This window comes from Podarcis filfolensis (assembly GCF_964270895.1).
Source record: "Podarcis filfolensis genome assembly, chromosome: 17".
Classification (NCBI taxonomy): domain Eukaryota; kingdom Metazoa; phylum Chordata; class Lepidosauria; order Squamata; family Lacertidae; genus Podarcis; species Podarcis filfolensis.
In genome coordinates, this window is record NC_139621.1 from 29544250 (window position 1) to 29556343 (window position 12094).

The window sequence follows — 12094 nt, forward strand, 5'->3', positions numbered from 1 at the left end:
TACTAAGAGATTAGATTGGAAAATTTTCGGACAGGACTGATGGAAGTCAAAAAAACTGAATAAGATGTAAAAGTATGTTTATTGTTGAAAATGATATGTTAGAAAACTAATAAAAATTTATATATATATATATATAAAAGGAAAATCTCCAGGTGAAACTATAGCTGGTGAAAGAGGTTTATTAAATATTGCTAGGACCACCAATTATAGGTAACAACAACAACAACAACTTTGGGAGTGAGATAGATGCCACATACCCAGAATGTTCTGGTCAAATATAGCCACATTGTTCACTTCCACTCCACTTCCGTTCTTAATTCTTGCCCCTGCCCATTCTCCCTGTCTCTCACAGTCCACATGTGAATACCTAAGTTCAGTTTTAGTAATGCTAGCATTCAGTGTTGACTCTATGAGATTGTTTTTGCTCATTGCTCTTAGGGATCAAACCAGCAGAATGAAGACTCTGATCCTTCTTGCCTGCCTTCTGGCCCTCACTGCTCATTTTGAGGTAGGCATTGAGAGTTGCCGTTAAATTGCAGCAAGGGCTGGGAAGTGGGGGTTAGGCGAAGGTCAGGCAGCAGCGGCATGTGGCAGTGGCGGGCGAACGCTGGGCAGTAGCGGTGGCAGGGGGCAGTGGTGGCAGGGGATGGAGGCTGGGCACCCACAACAAAAAAAAATGTGGATGTCAGGGGCCCCTTGAGTTGGCACCTGTTTGGCCCATTTTTGCAGTTCTGGGCAGGCAGCAGAAATGGTAGACTGGCTGGTCACATGCTGGCTTGCATTTCGCTAGGAGAGTTGCATGTTTGGATAAGCGGTTTGATTGATGATGAACTTTGACTTGCCATAAAGGGCTCCTTATATCTACAAATGAAGTAATGGCACAGGAAGAGGGAAATATTTTTATTTATTTATTTAATTCACCACGGGAATAAGCACAGAGTTAAATACATTTATGTTTACCAATGTCTATGCCAACTCTCCATTGTTCTCCTCTGTCTCCTCTGTCCTCCCAGGCTAGCAAGAGTGGAAGTGGAAGCAACGAAAGAAGGTATTGGAGAGGCTTCCGTCCACAACCAGCCTACTTCCCTTCCTATGCACGGAATCCATACTTTGCACAAGGGCCTTATGGATACCCCTCACAGAATCCATATTTCTCACAACCACAGTATTATTATGTCTTTCTCCCTGTCAACGCTACCGGTTGAGGTAAGTGTCCATTAAAATGGTAGTAAAGGATTGAGTTTTCTGCCGCTCCGCTAGGGACCAGGTGAGCTGGGCTGTTTTGAGCAGTCATTCAGTGACTGCTTGCAATGAAGGTTCAAGCCCAGCTTCTGTCTTTTTCACTGAAGAACTTGGATTCATGACTTCATGAATGGTTTCTAGGACAAAACCCTAAACATTTTGTAAACAGTTTTTGGTGGTTGTATACCTGACCAGGCTAGCCTTCCCATGAGGCAAGGTGAGGTGACCGCCTCAGGCGGCAGGATCCCCAAAGGCAACAGATCCCAGTGTAGATCTTTACCCTCCACTGTTCCTGATGTAGATCTTCACTGATCTTCTACACAAAATCAAGTGGTGATTCTCTGGCTAAACCAGTATAAAAATAGCAGGCTCTGTTTGGTTTGTGTCTGTGTGTGAATGTGTTCTGAATAACCTGGGGCTGAAAAGAGCTTTTTCTACCCTTATGGATTTGATTATTACCGATTTGTTCTTTTCAATTAACAGGTCTCTCTGAGATGCGTTCTTCAAGACGGGCTGTCTAAGAAACATTTTCCTTCTGTTGCCATGAATCACCTGATATAATGCATGATACAAGATTTAAATTTTTGGAAAAAATTATGCTTTGAAATATATTCCTTTGAATAAATATGTCCAGCATCTACTTACGTTTCCGGTGGGTTGTTTCTTCCTTTCTCTCTCTTCCCTGTCAGGGCCGGCCCCAGACATTTTGGCGCCTGAGGCAAATCAAAAATTAGAACCTTCCTATAGGAGTAAATTCCTAGGAGCTGAGGGGACTTTGCACCCCCTATAAAATATTTGAGGGGGCCAGCCCCCCAGGTTGATGGGTAAGGTAAAGGTAAAGGGACCCCTGACCATTAGGTCCAGTCGTGACCGACTCTGGGGTTGCGGCGCTCATCTCACTTTACTGGCCGAGGGAGCCGGCGTACAGCTTCCAGGTCATGTGGCCAGCATGACTAAGCCACTTCTGGCAAACCAGAGCAGCACACGGAAACGCCATTTACCTTCCCGCTGGAGCGGTACCTATTTATCTACTTGCACTTTGATGTGCTTTCGAACTGCTAGGTTGGTAGGAGCAGGGACCGAGCAACGGGAGCTCACCCCGTCGCAGGGATTCGAACCGCCGACCTTCTGATTGGCAAGTCCTAGGCTCTGTGGTTTAACCCACAGCGCCACCCGCGTTCCAAGTTGATGGGTATTGACATTCAAATTGTGTGGGTGCACTGCATCATGTGATCAATAATGTGGAGCAGTGCTTACCTCCCCCCCCAATATTTTATTCAAGTTGGCACCCCTGAACCCTCCCAATTGTAGTTAGCTAAACGTACTTTTTATATACTGTTGAGGCCCCTCACGCCCCACCACCCTGATGCTGCACCCCTTGCTTCCCCCTTGTTTCCAATGCTGATCTTCTCTTGGGGAATACAGTGGAACCTCAGTTTTCGAGCGTCTTGGAAGCCGGACAATTCAGAACCCGAACGCCGAAAACCTGGAAGTAATTGCTTCCATTTGCGTGGACAGGCGGAGTCCCCAGATCCCGAGCGGTCCCCCCCGTCATGTGGAATAACGACTCAAGACAACGTGCTATGGGATTAAATTGGCCACAACTTTATTAAATTTCAAATGTGGGTAGACCTTGGCTCAGGCATTGGGCGTTCTCCCTCCCCAGTCCCCAGCCGGGGACCTAGGGAGCTTCAGGGTTATCCAGTGTGTGTGTGGGGGGGATGGGCCGGCTCTGGAGAACATATGTTCAAACAGAGATAGCCGCCCCCGTTACGCCACCGACGCAGGGGAGAGCAATGACGACCTTTCGGCGTATGGTCAAAGCCTCCCTTCAGAAACCCCTTTAACGGGGAACCCTGGTATCTGGTATGTGGGGTGAGAAGATCAGCATCAGAAACAAGGGCAGGGAGAGAGAACCCGTGCTTTTATTTTCTAAAAAAATATATTTAGGGGTATTCTCATTTTCCTATTCATATTGAAATACTGCCCCTCAATGAGGCCAAACTTAGATTCACAAAATGTTTCGGTGTACGCATCCCCCTGCGTCCCCCCAGAAAAAAAAAGCACTGGAGACAACACAGGAGAAATGTTGGAAATGGGAGAGTCAAGATGAGCATCGGAAACAAGGGGAGGGAGTCAATATAAGCATCTTAAATGAGCAGGAGGCATGGATATCAGCATCAGGATGAAGATCTTCACTCTCCTCTTCACTCCCCAATTTTACCCGGTGCTGATGTACACTCCTTCCTTCTTAAACGTCACTCTTTGGTGCTTCTTCCTCTTCCCCAAGAGAGGGAAGTGAGGCTGTGAAACAACTCCCTTGAGTTAGGGGAGGTTGGTTGGCTCACAGCAGCTGTGATTCCCTCCCTTAGTTCACCTTCTCCACTGTTTAGGCCAGGGGTCAACAAACTTTTTCAGCAGGGGGCCGGTCCACTGTCCCTCAGACCTTGTGGGGGGCCGGACTATATTTTGGAAAAAATAAATAAAAAATGAATGAATTCCTATGCCCTACAAATAACCCAGAGATGCATTTTGAATAAAAGGACACATTCTGCTCATGTAAAAATCCGGGCAATTGGGCCAGATCCAGCCCCCAGGCCTTAGTTTGCCTGCCCATGGTCTAGGCGGTGCTGCAAACTGGGTTGTTGTTGTTGTCCTATTATTTATTTGTGTATTTCACTTATTAGTTACTCACTACAAAAGGTTCTCTAAGCTACTGTCAGGGATTGGGCAGAGGAGGAATGGTGGAGACTGCCTCCCCACCCTGACCCTCCCAGGGAGGAGGAAGAGGAAGACAGTATAGATTTACAACAGTGGTTTGTGGAGGTCACAGCACATAGGCAGATGAGGGGGAAAGTTGGGAAATAATGGGAGAGGAGGAGCAGGCAGAACTGGAGCAGCAGCTGGCGGACACAGTGTCGTTAGAAAGCATTCCAGACCCTCCCTCTCCCAGAATCTGGAGAGCCTTAAAAGTAGGGGAGCAAAGAGCTCAAAGACAGAGGGCACGTAGCAGCATCCAGAAAAGTGACGAATGAGGAAGTGGGAGAGATGGGGAGGGGTGGATTTTCGCTTGTGACAACGGCGTTATCCAAGAGGCTGGGTTCTATAGCCTCTCTCCATAAAGATTAAAATAAAAAAGAAACTTTTCCTTGTCTTTATACTTTCCTGGGCAACCAGCTGAGAGCCACTGACAGCATCCTGACAGCTACATACATACAAAAAAAAAAAAAAAAAAGACTCAAAGGCATAACATAAAAACAAAAATAATGCATTGCAGCCAACCTAAATTTCTTAAATTTATATCCTGCCCTTCCTCCGGAATGACACGTAAACAGACCCAGAAAAACAACATCATCAGAAGAAACTTAGCTACAAACAGCAGAATATTTAGCACAATTTGTCGAATGCCTGGGAGCAGCGAGAGTTTTTCACATGGGGCCATAATGGTGTTAACGATTGTGTCTGGTGGACTCCACTGGGGAGCTGCAAGTGGGGAGCCACAACTGAAAAGGCCTTCTCCCATGTTGCCATCCTCTTAATCTTCCTCAGAGGGGTTACCTTGAGGAGGGCCTCAGATGAAGGCCCAAGGTCTTAGGTTCATATTAACTCTTCCTCGAATCTGATTCCCACTGTTGTTTAGGGTGAAAGGGCAAGGAGGTGAGCAGGTGGCAACAGCTGCTAGTGCTTCTCATTGCTCCTAGCACCCACAAATTTTCCTCTTGGCAGCAGTGGCAGAAGAAGTAGCCGCAGGGTCCCTGCTGAGGTTGTGGGCATTGGGAATTACCTGAAGAAGCCAACTCCTGACATCAGCCTTGGAGACAAGGAAAAACTAGCCTAAGATGCATCACAAGGCAAGGATGATGGGGCAAAAAGAGAAAGGTGCTGTGAAGGATGTCAAGGCCGTTGACTTTAATGCTGGTCATTAAAGTAAGTCCCACCAACCTTATTGTGAATTGAAGACTGGTGGTTGTGGACAATGGAGGATATTGGTCCCAGTCTGATGACAGTCCCATGTTTAACCAGGTTAGGGAAGATCACTTGGGGCATAACACGAAACTGGCAAATATGCCATGGGAAGGAGATTGGCATTCCACAGGGAGATTTGAAAATTCATACTTACTTCCTGGTTTTATTCTTCAGCAGAACTCACCATGAGTTTTCTGCTCCAAATCCATGACCTAGTGGCTTCCAGTGGGGATGGTAAAACTCACTAGATGACACCCATGACCACACGGTGTGCTCTGTTATGGTCAGTGTGGGTGTGTTGGGAGGGCAATTTGTCATCATAAGCCACAGCAACATATAGGCCACCTCTCATTTCAGCCTCTGGGGCTTCCTAAACCAAAGCACAATGAAAGCAAATTAAAGGATTATCATCACACAATAGTTGACTTTAAGAACAAAACCCAGTCATTCCTTTCCTTCCAATTCATATCAGCCGAACCACAAAGCTCATCTTGATGAGGCAACAAATCCTTTTTGTTTCCAGATCCTTCAGACTTAAGTTCTTATCTCAACCCTACAAACATCATTATTCATGAACACATTTGCATGAATCAAACATGAGGTTTTGGGCTTATTTTTCAAAAAAGAAAGATGTGCACTGATAACAGCGATACTGCCTTTGCTGTGACTAATGCAACTTTGGAGAAGCCAATAGGCTGGGTGATAAAGGGGGTCAGGTATAAATAATGTGGATTGCCGTGGGACACCCGGTCCAAGGTGCCACAACCACTTTTTCTAGGAGTGTTGCATTAGGAAGGAATAGTCAACAGGTAGGTAAATTATCTGTTTTTCTAATCAAAGTTGCTTTATATTTTTCCTTGTCGTATAGAGTGATACTTAAGATCTAAATCTGCTTTCACTTATTATTTTCTAAGTGGAAGCTGGGCTTAATCAGGCCCTTGATGAATTTATGAAATTTGAGTGAAGAATAGCCTAAAATGACTACAAGAGAGGAAGAAGGGTCCATGGGCTTAAATTAGCCATAACTCAGTGATTTCTGGGATCATGTCTTTGAGAAAATATATGATTTCATAACACATGAACCTGTGAAATTCATTGTCTGAAATTCACTGACTGAAGCATCTGGAATTGATCCCTCTTTGTGAACTATCTTTCTGCCTATCTTAAACAGTATAGTAATGCAGAAATTTTCTTTTTTCAAGTAACATATTGATTTTTTGATATTTTTCCATTATGAATATTATTATTGTTGAAAACATCCCACTCTTTCTTCAAGGAGCTCAACAGGGCTTACAAGATTTTCCATGTCCCTCACCCAGTCCTATTTTTCTAGAAAAAGAGGTGCTGGAACTCACCATGAACTCCTCCATTGTTCTCTTATAATGTCAATGGTGCCCACCTGAGAGGTGCTGGAACTGAGTTCCAGTGAGTTCTGGTTGAAAAAAAAAAGCCGTGTCCTCCCCATATTTTTCCAAAACAAGCCTGTGAGGTAGGTTGGACTGAATGATAACGGCTAGTCCAAGGTCACCTAATCAGCTTTGTGACCGAGTAAGGATTTGTAATCTGGATTCCCCACTTCAAAGCCAATACTCTAACCACTATGCCACACTGAATTTCTGTTCCTATGGCCTATTTCTCTGTTCTGCTTCAACAGTCAACCTTTCAAGAAATAGCACCCACCTATGAAATGACTGGTTTGGCGAGGACTATGGAGACCAGACGCACAGAAGCTTAGGGCTCCTATATTCTTATCAGACCAGCAACAATGGGGATAGCCACAGTGCCAATGTGAGTGGCGCTGTGGTCTAAACCACTGAGCCTCTTGGGCTTGCCAATCAGAAGGTCAGTGGTTTGAATCCCTGCTGCGGTGGTGAGCTCCCATTGCTCTGTCCCAGCTCCTGCCAGCCTAGCAGTTCAAAAGCATGCCAGTGCAAGTAGATAAATAGGTACCGCTGTGACAGGAAGTTAAATGGAGTTTCCATGCGCTCTGGTTTCTGTCACAGTGTTCCTTTGTGCCAGAAGCGGTTTAGTCATGCTGGCCACATGACCCAGAGAGCTGTCTGTGGACAAATGCCAGCTCCCTCGGCCTGAAAGTGAGATGAGCGCCACAACCCCATAGTCGCCTTTGACTGGACTTAATCATCCTTTACCCTGCCCCCCACCTTTTAGTCACCTTTTCCTCCCAAGAATACTCCAGGCAATAACACTACATAGGTAAAGGTAAAGGTACCCCTGCCCGTACGGGCCAGTCATGACCGACTCTAGGGTTGCGCACTCATCTCGCTCAAGAGGCTGGGAGCCAGCGCTGTCCGGAGACACTTCCGGGTCACGTGGCCAGCGTGATGAAGCTGCATCTGGCGAGCCAGCACCAGCGCAGCACACGGAAACGCCGTTTACCTTCCCGCTATAAAGCGGTACCTATTTATCTACTTGCACTTAGGGGTGCTTTCGAACTGCTAGGTAGGCAGGAGCTGGGACCGAACGACAGGAGCTCACCCCGCCGCGAGGATTCAGACCGCCGACCTTTCTATCAGCAGGTCCTAGGCTCTGTGGTTTAACCCACAGCGCCACCCGCGTCCCACCGCGTCAACACTACATAGGGTTGTCATATTTCAAGAAGGTTTTTTTTGCAAAGTCTCCATATTCACCAATTTTTTAACACTTCCGATATAGCCATACTCCAATTCAGCAAGTCACCACATGATCCTGCAGTAAAGTATTCTTCAGCTTGTTAAAAGAAAGAAACAAATCCTTCTGCCATCTCACATAAAGTAAGTAAAAAAATATTAGCGTTCACTCACAACCCCTAAAGTTCAACTCAATATTCGAGGGACATTTTTTACCCCAACCTGAAACTAATGAAATTCACGTGGGCTGAATATTCGGCTCAACATGAATGCAAAAGTTTCTAGAGCTGTTTACAAAGATCAGTAATAACACTAGGCAGTCATAAGGTGGTTGTCCCTTTGAAGGAGAAATTTAAAATTATTGAGAAAGTGGGAGAGGAAGTGCAAGCACTGTGTTGGTTGGAGGCGGCAAGGAAGTGTGAACACAGAAGGGATGGTGTCTGGGAAGAAGTGGAAGAAGTGAGAGATGGAGGAGAAGGGTGGAAGAAAAGAAAGCAGGGAAGGCAAGCAAGGAGGGGGGGGAAGAGTAGCAAAAAGCTAAAAAGAAGAAATGAGTTGGTGGGGAATTAAGGGAACAAGGAAGTGAATGGAGCTAAGGGAAACTGAGGAAGCAAAAAGGAAAGGATGGTAGGGAGGGAGGATGAAAACAAAGATGGAAAAAAATAGATGGAAAGGCAATGGGAGGGTGTTGTGCTCCCCTCTGATCTGGCCTACCACTGCCAGATGGCCTGCACAGGTAACAATAATATTATTGTTACTATTAATATATTAATTATTTATATTTATATAATATAATATTATATTTACAGTGGTACCTCGGGTTAAGTACTTAATTCGTTCCGGAGGTTCGTTCTTAACCTGAAACTGTTCTTAACCTGAAGCGCCGCTTTAGCTGATATGGCCTCCCGCTGCCGCCGCACCGCCAAAGCACGATTTCTGTTCTCATCCTGAAGCAAAGTTCCTAACCCGAGGTACTATTTCTGGGTTAACAGAATATGTAACCTGAAGCATATGTAACCCGAGGTACCACTGTATATTATATATAATATATTAATTAATTAATAATGTTAATAATAATAATGAACATTATTATCCTCATGAATAATATCCTTAATGAAGACAAGTAAAGCAATCAATGTGTACATAAGGAAAACTGCCCCCCCCACTTTGTTGGTGTCCCCCACCCACTGAACTTTGAGACTGGCTATGAGAGTAAGGCTCCAGCTTATATATGTATATTATCCTGGTATGTGACTGAGACAATTTTTTCTACCCTGGAGTGCAACTGGCACTTGCTTCATGTCACTCAGCTGGTTTCTCTCCCAACAGAAATCATCTGTACCAGATGAGACCCGCCATCCTGTTGCTGCTCTTTTTATTTGTCACCATGGGTTCCTCTCGCTCGGTGCGCAGAGTGAGTATAATTACTTCTCAACAGTCGCCATCTAACAGCTTGATCTGTCTGTCCAATCAATTGAAGTCACAGCCTAAACTTTGCACTCTGCTGTGTTGTGCTGGTTGCCTGTGGACCTTGCCAAGGCATATTCAGCAAAAAAAAAATGTTTTCCCTAGTGCCTCTTAATGTTAGCACAAAAGGCGTTTGATAGAGCAGAAGGAATTTTTAAAACTGCTGAACAGGGCCAGCCCAAGACATTTTGCCGCCTGAGGCAAAACAGAAAACGGCATATCCTCCCTCCCTGCCACCTTCTTTTTCACCACCTCATTGCCCTTCTCCTCTGCTGCCTGAAGCAACTGGAGGTGGCCCAAGGAAGCCCCAGCACACTGAAGACAGCGGAGGAGAAAAAGGGAGGCCAGAGGGAAGCAGGTTCTGCTCTTCCCAGGTGATGCCAGCGGGTGGCAAGTGCAGAAGGTGGCAAGCATCCTCCTCCATGGGAGCTTGGATCTGCTGCCCCTCCAGTCTGCTGCCTCACTGAGGTTAATGGATGGGCCGGTCCTCCTGTTGATGCAGGGCAGCCGCACCATTCAAGAGAGTGGTGCATGTGACACTAAAGTACACTGTCTTTTATGTGTGATCAGCCAGTTCACAGCATACCCTCCCAAATCGGAGATGATGAAAAACGGGATGTGGGACCCCCAGATCCAGTTTGCAGAGGCAATTGCACCACCCCTCCCCACTGCCAAACAGGGGCAAAAGGAGCAGGGGAGCTGGATTGGGGGGGGGCTTCCCCTGGGCCAAAGCATCAGCCAGGACTCACCTCTGGTGGGGGCATAGGTTCAACAGTGCAACGGAAAGCAGGAGCCAGAGACCAGCAGCGCAAGGAGACTCCATTCTTCAGGAGCCGATCGGCTCAGATCCCCACTCCTCCCAGTGCTGTGGGGCGCATGTCCACACACACACACACACACACACCAGCCCCATGCAAAAACACATGTCTTTTGGTCCTGCTGTCTCACGAGAGAGTGCGGAGCAAAAAAACCGGGACATTCTAGGATCCATTCAGAAGCCAGGATGATTTCTGTAATTCTGGGGTGTCCTGGTCAAATCTGGATGGTAGGGGGATATGTCCATTCAGAACTGAGGAATGTCTCATTTGGTGGTGGCTCAGTGGGGCTGAACAGCCCTTATGATTCTGAAAGGAAATGTTCAGAATCTGGTCTCCAGGCACATCCAAACCATCCATTCAAAACACTTTTAATACCATTTCAACAAACCACGGCTTCCCGCAGAGAATCTCAGGAACTGCAGTTTCTAAAGAGTGCAGAGAGCTGTCTGGAGACTCCCTTACAGGGTTAAGCTTCCCAGCACCTGTAACAAACTATAGTTCCTGGGATTCTTTGCGGGAAGCATTAACCGTTGACGTGATATGAGCACTTAAAATGTGTGTTGTAGGTGTGACCTTCTTCTCTGATCTCTCTCCAAGACCCTAGCAGATCAAAACAGATGTTTCCACTTGTCTTCATTGTGCAATGAAATCACCAGCGTACATGAGAACATGCTTTGTTTTCACAGCCTAGAAATGGACCTTGGACCAAGTATAGGCCAACACTTGGTCTTCGCTACTGGTGGTTCTCAGGAATTCCCAGGCTGCCACCTCATGTGGTGGTGGTTTATGTGTCTTTCAAGAAGCCCTCTGTGACCTCTGGTAATGCGAAACCTGTGACACCTGGAAGAGTTCCGGATATAAACAGAACTAATACAACACCGGGTTCAGAAACAGGAACTGGTGGTAGAGGAGACAGGAACATGGGAAGAGGGGATAGTGACCCCCCCCTGGTCACACCTAGTCAATATTGAATTGCTGAGGGAGTCCACGGTTAGATTTCCTGCATTTCAAAAAGGCGAATGCAGCCGAGTGTGTGTCATGCAGATTAGGTGTTGAGAAGGGGGCTTTAATTTCCCCACCCCAGTGCCATTTTATGCTGATCTAAATTGCTCTCTGGAGCTGCTCTGTGCTTTGGGAGGCAAAACATACAGACGCTATACGGGCTCCAGTATGCTTTACGCCTTAGCACAAATAGCAGTTGGGTGGGGTGGGAGGCGGGATTTAGGTCAGGTAAATGGCATGAGAGGAAAGGGTTAACAGTGGTTCTGAATCCCCTCCAGCTGTATTTTCTTTTTAAAGAAACTGTTAGAGAACCAGTCATGAATCTTCTGCACTCTCATTTTGTTGAGCCCTCAGATGCTGCACAGAATTGAAATGAAACACCATGTAATCAAAAGGAATTACAGAGATCTCAAACTGAGTTAGCATTCATATTGGGGTATAGTTTTTTGTTTTGGTTCTTTTAGGGGATTTTTTTTTTTTGCTGAAGGGAAAAGTAAGAAGGATAAATATTGACCTTAGCTGTGTTTTCTTTTATTTCTGTTTTCTTCCTGTTCCCCTCAAAGACTCAATAGTCCCTTAGTTTCTTTCAGATTTGTTTTCTTTCTGTATATTGGTAAATCATCTTTATTATCTTTTATTGGTTGAAAGCTGGTTATGACTTCTGTAACCATTTAATATATATATGTACTTTTACATTAAATTGGAAATCCATGTTAAAGATCATGCCATTGATATTTTATTTTTTAAAAAATAGTGCTTGGCTGACATGGTGCTTAAATAGTGCTTAAGTTCAAAACTCTTTGACCACAGTGTCTGATTTGTAAAGTGCTGGCTTAAAAAACCCAACACGGAATAGTTTTCTTCAATCTTCACATCTCTGTACCACATATTAAAATCATAACATGTTGTATACCAACAGAACAGTGAGATCAACTGTGACAGATGAAATAGGTTGGATGGTATGTTGCATTA

The 12094-nt window shown here is 45.5% G+C and overlaps 2 long non-coding RNA genes across 2 annotated transcripts; both read left to right on the forward strand.

Annotated features, from left to right (window-relative positions):
- The first annotated feature begins 218 nt into the window (after nucleotides 1-218).
- Nucleotides 219-1882, forward strand: LOC310753055. The gene is made up of 3 exons (XR_014543125.1): nucleotides 219-508; nucleotides 1014-1206; nucleotides 1726-1882. It is a non-coding gene; the product is annotated as an uncharacterized lncRNA (long non-coding RNA).
- Nucleotides 1883-5968: 4086 nt separating this feature from the next.
- LOC310753135 lies at nucleotides 5969-11282 on the forward strand. The gene is made up of 4 exons (XR_014543218.1): nucleotides 5969-6017; nucleotides 7882-7979; nucleotides 9165-9249; nucleotides 10807-11282. It is a non-coding gene; the product is annotated as an uncharacterized lncRNA (long non-coding RNA).
- Nucleotides 11283-12094: the final 812 nt, after the last annotated feature.